Here is a 10,441-nt window from a genome sequence, read left to right as displayed (position 1 = left end):
ATATTCAACACAATAATTATATTAAACAGGAGACAAATATAACATAACAGGGTAAAACATTATTTTTAGGTTCACCGGTACCCTCGCTGCTAATATCTGTGACTTGCCCCAGTCGTGTGACTTGATGTAGCAAATGTAAGATTAGTGTCCCGTTGGTATGCATACTTGGTTGGGGCCCTTAATGACCTATGACCACAAAATTCTTCTCTGCAGTGATTTAGCAGTGTGGCTGACTGGGTTCAGTACAGCTCAAAGGATTCACAAGCGGGAGGTGGTGGTAAATCCCTCCACAGGTTTAATATGCAGCAGGTTATAAAATCTCCAAACCCTTACTCCCTGGCTTGAGGACACAGTTCAGGGAGTAGGTGGTCCCCAAAACAAATTCCCTGACTAACTAAAAGATGGTGCACTCACAAACTCCATGAATGATCCTCGGGTTCAGAGACGACTCTGGACTCCTCAGTCACTGCAGGGGGCTGATCCCTGCTAGCAGGGATCCTCTTCAGGCAGGAATCAGGCTGCTTCGGTCCCAGGATTTCCCCTCACCACAAAGGGGTGCAGGGCTCAAGGTGCAGATTACGCAACTGTACTAAAATCCAAACTGTAGGCTCCTAGCCCAGAGTCCAGACACACACACAGCAGGCAGCAACCCTGAACTAGCAGACAGAACAGAGCTGACCATGTGGTGACTGGTCTCACCTAGGGAGTTGGAGGGCCAACTCAGCCTGGCTGGGGAAATTTCCCAGCAAACTCTACAAACTGGGAATCAGGAGTGGAGAAAGGAAAAGCCCAGCTGAGGGATCTTGCTTTCGGCTCCCTAGAGGCCAGTTCTCAGGAGGAACCCTGCATGCAGGCCTGGGGCTTACCAGCTCCCCACACAGCCAGCCCTGCCCTTGCCTTGGCTGGCTCCAGACACAATAAAAAAAATGGCTTCTCCCTCTCCTGAACACCCAGAGAGGGGCAGCTCATGCCCTAGAGCAGACTCTGAGTTTGCCTTGGCTCTCCCTCCCTACCAGGGACAGTGTGCCTCTCCCTGAGCTGCCAGCAGACAGAGCCCCAGGAATCTAGGGCACATCCGTGTTTCTCTCCTCCAGTGCAATGTGTTACTCAAACCTTACCCGTATGCCTAGATATACAGGCCTCATTTAAGAAACATTGTTCTCACCACACAGAGTATACCACCAGAACAACCTTCCAGCTGTCTTTTGGATGGGATATAAAACCAAGATCCTTTTGATCATTTGTGGCCATTCAAAATACCTAGATACAGGGTTAACCTCTCTTCTCTGGTCAAATTCCTACTAAGATATTCACATTCCACATCCCTAAATTTTTCTTGCACTTTCAATTGGATTCTGTATCCAGATTCACTTGTTGCCCTAAACTGTCATGGAGTCCACTCCCGTCCATAAGGGGGATGCATTTCACCAGTGAGATGAGGTGATCGCAAAGAAAAAGTTCAACATTTTCAAACCTATGTGCCTTTACACCTGTGTCTATAAGTGTGCACTGAAAATGGCCTGATCCTCGGGGACAAGGAGATCAAACTGTGGTCCTCCATTTGTAGTTATGCAAGCATTCCTTGGTGCACACTGATTGCTGGAGACACCAGGTAGCAGTGTTTTCTACAATGAATACCACTGCACTGGTGGCCAAGTAGTACCATATGTTTGAAGTGCTGTGTGTTTGCCTTCCTCTGAAATGAAAAAAGTGGGTGAGGTTGTATCTTTTATTGGACCAACTTCTGATGGTGAGGCAGTGAGGACCAAAGCCTGTCTCTCTCACCAACAGAAGTTGATCCGACAAAAGATACAACCTCACCCACTTTGTCTAACATCCTGCCACTAGCAGTGGCCCAACGATTTTTGGTGCCCTAGGCGAACTTTGACTTTGGTGCCCACCCATTCACTAATTTTGGGGAAGCATTAGGGGAGATAGTACTAAAGCTTCTGTATGGCTGGCTCTGGCTGGGGGGTAAGAGGCTCTATGCACTGCTGTTCTCCCTCTCTCCAACTGGGGGAATGGTAGCACAGGGATGCGTTCGCCTGCAGGCCTTTCCCCCACTGCTCCCATTGACTGGGTTTTTGGCACCCCTTAAATCTTTGTCCCCTAAGTGACTGCTTAGTTCACTTATGTGATTGGGCCGGCTTTGCCTGGATCAACATGGCAGCAGCAACACTGCATTCTTCTAATGTGTCACATACTGCCCAGTGCCACAGTCAAAATATTGGACCTGGACAAACACACAGACAAAATATTGTCTGAGTTGATGTGAGAAGAGTCCTCTCTTCTCAAGCATTTACATGTTACATCACAGAAGCAGATGAGATTACATCCAGACAAGGGGTAAAATGCGCCTCCCTGCCTCCATTAGCTCCTCTCCAGACCCAGAACTGTGCAAGACAGTCTCACCCATTTCCGAGAAACTAGAATTCCAGTGGTCCTTCTCTCCCCAGCCTTGCCATGTGGCTTTGGAGAAAAACTGCAGAGAAGAGCCTGCCAGAGACAAAACAGGGACACTTAGACTGTCAGAGAACTTTCTACAGTTTGGAGTGGACTTGCTCATTGCTGCAACTCTCCCTGGCAGTCTCATCACCTCAGCCCAGTCAACCTCCTTCTATACTTGCCTCATTTACCCTTTTCTTTCCCTCAACCTTCCCTTTTCTTTCCAGCTAACTGAATCCCTCCTAACTAACTCCCCTCCCCCCAGTCATGGAGCTAATGTGAAGCTTGCTGACAATCCATTGTTCATTTAACTTGTGTGTTCTATGCCTCATTCCACCATGAGTCTGTACTGTCCACTTAAGACTGTTTCTTTAGGGCAGAGATCAGATACTATCCTGGGGCTGTACCATGCTTAGCACAATGGGGGCCCATTCCTGGTCGGTCCCTAAACCTAACTGGTCAGGTGATGGCAGGCATCTCTTTACAGTACTCTCAACTTAATAGGAACTTAGGGCACTCAGCACCGCTGTGAATCAGGCCCCTTGGATTTGTTTAGTTTGTAATGACCAGGGGCTCAGGCTGTGAAGTTGGAATTTCCAAGTTCAGAGGTGCTTGCAGGATTCACCATCCTGATTTCTGGGCCAGATTCGTTAATGCCACAATGGTAGCACAAAAGGACCCAAACACATAGCTTAATGAGCTACCTAAGAATCCCCCAATATAAGGGAAATCCCCTAGAGCAAGAGTGGGTAAATTTTTTGGCACAAGAGGCCACATCAGGGTATGGAAATTGTATGGAGGGCCGTGAATGCTCAGAACATTGGGATTGGAGTGCAGGAGGGGGTGTGGGCCAGCTGGAGGTGAAGGGTTTGGGGAGCACAAGGAAGCTCTGGCTGGGACTCGAGGATTTGGAAAATAGGAGGGACATCAGGACTTGGGAAGGGGCTCAGGGGTACAAGCTCCAGGCAGCACTTACTTCAGGCAGTTCCCATAAGTAGCAGCATGTCCCCCTCCAGCTCCTATGCAGAGGCATGGCCCCTACAGTTCCTATTGGACATGATTCCCAGACAATGGGAGATGTGGATTGGCTCTTGGAGTAGGGGTAGTGCACAGAGCCCCCTGGCTGCCTCTACACCTAGGAGCCAGAGGAGGAGGGGCTATGCCACTGCTTCCAGGAGCTGCATGCAGCAGGGTAAGTCCCTGAGGGCCAGATAAAAATGTCTGGTGAGCTATGTGGCCCATGAGCTGTAGTTTCCCCACCCCTGCCCTAAAGGAAGTAAATTGGGATAGCAATACTATGCCACCCTCCTTCCAGAAGGTATGACTGGGAGAAAATGGATCATGGCTGGAGCACTACTGGAAAACTATAAGCACAAGTTAGAGCAACCCTGGGCTGCCTTAACTTGTCTTTATGCCTGAATCCAGAGCACAGAGATGGTGTACAGCCATCTTATCTTGCCTGTGCACTTGTACATACAGCTTAGCACTGAGGAGCAAACCCAGGCCAGAGAACTGAGCTCTACCTTATCACCAGGCATGAGTCACTGAACTCAGGCCCCGATCCAAAACTCACATGTCCCCAAAGTTGGAGGGATGAAGAAGTGAATCTGGTATGCCAGTTAAAACCATCTAATTTCCCACAAGGGCTTCATCATTTTCAGCTGTGACCGGCAGGGGATCTCAACTTGGATTCCCCCTCATTATAAAGGAAGGTGGAGGATGGCAGGGTATTTTCTGTGGGGGCTCCCAATACTTAGAAATTGTTCCCTTCTCCTTGGTTTGAAATAGCTCACAGTTGGCAACTTTCTGGGCATAATGAGAAAGATACCTGTTTGGTGGGGTCTCTGAATTGGACTGAAAGTAAGCTTCCTAGATGATCCTGAGGGTGGGTGTCTGGCTGGCTGAGTTCCTATGGAACTGATTTTAATGATGCTGACACTTAATTTGACTGTATGATTAATTGTATTAGAGAGCCTAGAGGCTTGGATAGCCATCTTTATTATTTTAGATCTAAACAAATGCATAAAATAAATAATCTTTCCTAGGGAGATTATGCAGGAGGAGGATCTAGTATGAACAGAAAATGCAGCTCTATCTTAAAAAAAAAAAAAAAAGAAAAAGAAAAAGAAAAAAAAAAGAGAGGCCTCAATTTAAACTGTTTTCTATATAAAATGAGCATGACCCTTATACACCTGTAAGCACTAAGAGGGGGTGGTCGTGGGGGGGGGGGGAAGCTTTCAGCCAGTAAGATCATTGGGATGAATTTAAGAAAAGAAAAATGTCAGAAAAACCTGATTGTCCCCTAAGGGAAGTTAATTGAGATATTTTAATCTAACTAGAAGAAAAGCAAGGGGGACAAAACACTGTAAGGCTCCTACTCTGGCAGTAAATGACCTAGTAAATTCATTCCCTCTGACTTTAAATATTTAAGAATACGGATTGAGGGGATTATTACTGAAAATATGCATTTGAAACATTTATTTTTTCCTTTTGTCCATAAGAAAAACAGGAGGCGAGAGTCTCAGCGATTGTCTAATGTACCAGTCCCATCTCCAAATTGTCACCATTATGTATATTTTCTACTTAATCCTTTTGTTGCCTTGCATTTCCTGTAAATTTCAGAAGGCTTGTTTGGCTCTGTATCTTTTCATTTTAAAGGTGCAAGTCAGCAGCACATGCTTTTCAGTCCATCTGCCAGCAAATTAAACACTCATCCCAAATGCTAATGCAACTTGCTTAAACTCAAACAGTTCCATGGAGTCAGAAAAAAAAAGCCCTTCCCAAAGAGTATGTCTCAGAGAGGTGAAAGGTACCCATGCTGCTCTCTGAGGAAACACCAGGGCCACTCTTTAAACTTTAGCATTTTATTAGTGCTGTTGTCAGCATTGTGTGTGTGTTGATTTTTTTGTTTTTTGTTTTTTTTAAATGGTGGCTGTGAATTCATCTGTGACAGACTCAAAACAGGAAATTAACACCCTGCGGTGTAGCGGCAAAGCCTCAGAGGAAGCAGCAGTGGGGTAGATGAGGCCTAGAATGGACAAAGACTCATAAACATAACATCACCCATAAAAGTAACACTTTTTTCAGGCACAGGAAGGATACTAAGCAACACTGGCCACATTATGCACATATAATAAAAAGCATGTGGGGGAGGGGAAAACATTTACAAGGCCGTTATTTTGCTGAGCATTTAACATATAACAATATTGTTCAAAGTTAGGAATTGGAAAACTCTTACATGCATATGGGAGCTATGCTTCCACTTAACATGGGGCAAGGGTAAGTTTAAAATACTCAGTTTTATCACTTCCCTGCTTACTTGGATTAGTCTTCCTACCATAATGTGTTTTTTTTCTTGTGTAATCAACTTTTCTGCAGGCTTCTATATGGATTTCTATGTAGCCATAGTAGTATATGCCTAACCTAACACAGATCGATTAAACTGACCTTTGCTTCTTTTGATTTGTATGGGATCGTTTTTGCATAAACTCTTCAGAAGCCAAACTGCATTGGAAGAATTCTTCATTCTAGAGATTGGAATTCAGACTAGGTAATTTTAGAAAATGGTGGAGACTAGTAAAGCAGGTAAATACCGTAAGAATCTGAATGGGATAAAATACAAAGCATCTGCAGCTTAACTGTAGGAAGAGACAAGTATCCACAATTCCCACTGAAATCTACAGGAGGTACTCAGCTCCTCTGAAAATAAATCAGGCCACTGATGTTTATATGGCTGGACCCCTCAGCTGTTCGAACTCTACCTGAATTTTCTTTAGTTACAGATTAAAGCAACTGGCACAAATAGAAGAGGGGGCTAGAAACTACACCTAGCAGAATGGCTGACAGTTGTGTGAGAGCTGTGGCTGGAAAATACTGGCTGTATTTCATAAGTGATATTTATGGTAATCCCTATGATTTTTGAAAGGCTGGGGTTATGTCATGAATGTAATGTATATTTTGTACCATCTATTTCTGCAATGACTGTCCTATAAAGTATCCATTAAAAGCCACAACTGGCTCCAGCTGAAGTGTAGTCCTTCTATCTACCTCATAGACCCTTTCAATTAATTCAAACAACTCAGCAGCAGATCAGTAGTAAAACTGTCCTCCTCCTACTGACTTAAATGAAAAATGAGCCTCTGAAGGTTTAGAGAAGTGTAGAACAAAAGAGACTGGTATTCTGAATCAGATCACTGGCCCATTCTCTTGCAGTGATCAATAACAAAAGCTTTAGAGGAAGGTGCAAATTTTTGAAAAATCTGCCCACAGTGAAAGTTTCTTCCTAATCCTAGACTTTTAAAGACCTTTAATAAATGGATCCAAAGCCCATTAAAATTCAATGGGATTTCTGTTCCTAACTTCCTTAGGCACCTGTGACAATCCCAGCCTCAGTGCCCCAAACAATGAGGGGATATGCATTTTTTATCTAACATAATGCAACCACTTGAGAGCTTATCTAAGCTACCTGTGCATGCAACACTGCAAGAAATCTCATGAGAACAGGATTTTTTGTGGGGTTTCCAGTAGAGTTTAATTCAAGTCAAACTAGAAATACCAGCAGATTTAATGTACTTTAGAGCACCCGTGAGATTACCCTAGATTATGTAGACTGGTAGTACATGCCAATACCAGCAGCTGCAGATGAGGGGTTGATCTAGCTATGTTGACATTACATCAGCAGTAGACTGTCCCATGCTAGGGAAATCCCCAGCTACAGAGATTTGTCTGCATTCTGGTTTCTGTGAACCACTAGAGTAGCAGAAAGGAACTGGATCTCAGGTCAGGATCTGGCCCTTATCGTGAGACTGTATGTGTAAGGAGTGTGGTGAAGTACTGGAATGGGTTACCTAGGGAGATGGTGGTTTTTAAGTCTCGGCTTGACAAAGCCCTGGCTGGGTTGATTTAGTTGGGATTGTTCCAGGGGCTGGACTCGATGACCTCCTGAAGTTTCTTTCAGCCCTATGATTCTCTGGGGCCTTGTTTTAGCTGACCCAGTAGTTCCATTCCTAATTAACACATGAAAAGTTACAAAAGTAGAATAATGAAGCATCAGCATTTTCATTTGGGAAAACCTGGTAACATCCAAAGAAGAGAAGAGAGGAATGCTAGATTTATACAATTTTAGGAATCCAAATCCAATTGCATTTGAAATAACTTTTTATGCACAAAATTATATACTGAAGATCAGCTCTAGCTAGATTATGGTCAGATCCAACCAGCCTGGAGTTTAGGGGTCTTCAGATGCAGGGCTTTGGACCTTCTCTAGTAAATACTGCTGTGGAAAGCAGAGAGAGAAAGCAAAATACAGAACCCATAGAGAAGCATTCCTCCAAGAAACAGGAAATGAAGAAACACCAAGCATATGACACAAAGTTTATACAGTAACAACTCTACACAGTCAGATCAGATCAGCCGTTAGCGGGCTCATTTAGTGCAAATTAGGATGTTGTTCTGATGACAGTCTGCATGAGATTCATCACTGAATCTTTCTGTCTTTAGTGAATTTCTTTCCCTGATACACGCTGATACAATTTTCACTCTGTAATTTTGTCCCATATAATGAGATCATATCAATGTTAGAGTCAAATCTTAAGAACATAAGAACAGCCATACTGGGTCAGACCAAAGGTCCATCTAGCCCAGTATCCTGTCTGCTGATACCGGCCAATACCAGATGCCTCAGAGGGAGGGATCACAACAGGTAATCCTCAAGTAATCCCTCCCCTGTCACCCACCTCCAGAGAAACAGAGGCTAGGGATACCATTCCTGCCCATCCTGGCTAATAGCCATTGATGGACCTACCCTCCATGAATCAGTCTAGCTCCTTTTTGAACCCTATTAAACTTCTAGCCTTCACCACATCCTCTGGCAAGGAGTTCCACAGGTTGACTGCGCTGAGTGAAGAAAAACTTCCCTTTATTTGTTTTAAACCTGCAGCCTATTAATTTCATTTGGTGACCCCTAGTTCTTATATTGTGGGACTAAGTAAATAACTTTTCCTTATTCACTTTTTCCATACCGTTCATGATTTTATAGACCTCTATCATATTCCCCCTTAGTCTCCTCTTTTCTAAGCTGAAAAGTCCAAGTCCTTTTATTCTCTCTTAAAAGAGAGGTGGGGGCTGGAGGCTGACCACATAGGCAGGACCTATCAACAGCAGTGCATGGCTGCCACACGGAAGGCCCATCAGGGAGCCGTGCGCATCCAGGAGATCCTGAGGGAAAGCTTCTCCCCAGGAAACCAGTGACACTCTCCCTTGGTCCGCCCCACTGGAGGCATCTGCTTCACCCTTCACTGCCGTCCCTCTTCCCCCCCTTTCCTGATGAAAAAATAAATGACATGTTTGTTTTTGAAAAACTAAAACCTCTGTATTTTTAATTTGGGGTCAGAGAGACTGGGGAAAGAACCTGAAAGAAGGGAGAAGAGAAGGTTGAAGGGGGGAGTGAGAACCTTGGAGGAGGGAAGAGGAAGCTGGAAGTGGGAGGAAGGGTGAGGAGAGGCTCAGGGCTGGGGCTGGGAGTGGCGCCTGGCTCTGCTGATCCCACTGCCGCTGGTGCGGGGGCTTCGGTGTCCATGGGAGTGGGGAGGGTGTTGAGAGAGAAGCAGAAAGGAGAGCGGGGATGGGAGTGGGAGGAGGAGCAACAGCAGGAGCGGGAGCAGAGGCTAAAACAGGAGCAGGCATCATTCTCGGGACAAGGGATGCACATCCACGTGCAGGGAGTGGCCCTGCGCCAGCAGCTCCCGCCAGGTCTCACGATGTAATTGGATGTCCTCCTGGAGCCTGAGGTCGATGGTCTGCTCCAGGGATTGGAGTGCCGCCAGGTGTTGCCTCTGGAACTCATCCATGAGTCAGTGGCACCTGCAGATGCCTCGGGTCCAGGAGCCTGTCCCAGGTGGTGTCGACCTCCCCCATCTTGCAGCTGTTCCGGCTGTGGAGAATAAAGAGAGATGGTCAGTCATCCCAGGGGACACTGTGCCTGAACCCTAGCCCCCATCTGTGAGCAGAGAGAAACAGTTCTCGGGTCTGTTGCAGGTGATGTGCTTGGAGCAAGGCCATGTGAGCTCTGGTTAGTGGGCCCAGGACTGTGGCCATGCTGTTACCAGATTTGCCCAATACTCTGGATTAGGCTCTGTGATGGACCCTCGCAGGTCCGCACTAGAGCCAGGGCCGGCGGCGCCCCCTTCAGGCTGCCGGGCGGGCCGGCAGGCAGCTCCGGGAGCAGGGGAGAGCGGACCCGGGGGGAAACCCCGCCGGAGGAGGGGCGGCTAGCCCCGCGGCGGGGAAGGAGGGGCCGAGAGCGGCCGCAGCCGAGGTGGGGGAGTCCGAACGGCGCACTGCTCGAGTGGAGCAGCGCAGGTCCGGCGTCGGGACGGCACGCCCCGGCCGTGACGTCAGAGAGCACCAGGACGCCCGGGGGGCGGAACTGACGCCCACGGCGTCCTCGCCCGGGCTGCTTGAAAAGCGGCCGGGCGGAGCAAGCAGGGGCGGCACTCAGAGGAGCTGCCGCCGTCGCCCCAGCTGCCAGGGGGAGCACCCCCCCGCGTTGGAGAAGGAGAAGGAGCGAACCCGAACCCCCACGACGGCCGTGGGACGAGACCGACGCCTCGGGCGGGGTAAGTGACTGCGGGACCCCCCCCCCCCGACGAGGCAGAGGGTAGTGGGGAGTGGAAGGAGCCCGGGGTGGGGGCCTTCTGGCGCCCGTGGACAGGTGCGTTACGGGGATAGACCCCACCTGTCGTGGGAGGAACGTCTCCGTCGTTCCCCCCCCACTTAGGGCCCCGGGCTGGGACCCGGTGGAGAGGGCGGGCCCGGGTCCCCCACGTTCCCCTGCCTACCACGAAACCCCCAACCCACGTACCCCCGCAGGGGGTGGATAACCAAAGGGGCGAAGGCCCTTCCCCTTCGCTTGCCCCGACGAGGACCTGGCCTAAGGACAGGCCGCCGGGGGCGGCACCCTCTCCTTGCCTCGGCACCCGGGCAGACTGGTACCCCG

The 10,441-nt window shown here is 48.0% G+C and overlaps 1 long non-coding RNA gene across 1 annotated transcript in view; it reads right to left on the bottom strand.

Annotated features, from left to right (window-relative positions):
• Window positions 1–4,745: 4,745 nt before the first annotated feature.
• The window catches only part of LOC112547565 (uncharacterized), a 229,021-nt gene continuing 223,325 nt past the window's right edge, over window positions 4,746–10,441 (bottom strand). Inside the window, exon 3 of the long non-coding RNA XR_012902974.2 lies at window positions 4,746–9,376. This is a non-coding gene — a long non-coding RNA (uncharacterized LOC112547565). The remainder of the gene's footprint in view (window positions 9,377–10,441) is intronic.

Source organism: Pelodiscus sinensis, chromosome 3 (assembly GCF_052426305.1).
Source record: "Pelodiscus sinensis isolate ZL-2025 chromosome 3, ASM5242630v1, whole genome shotgun sequence".
In the NCBI taxonomy this organism is placed as follows: domain Eukaryota; kingdom Metazoa; phylum Chordata; order Testudines; family Trionychidae; genus Pelodiscus; species Pelodiscus sinensis.
This window is presented reverse-complemented; position numbering and strand designations above follow the sequence as displayed.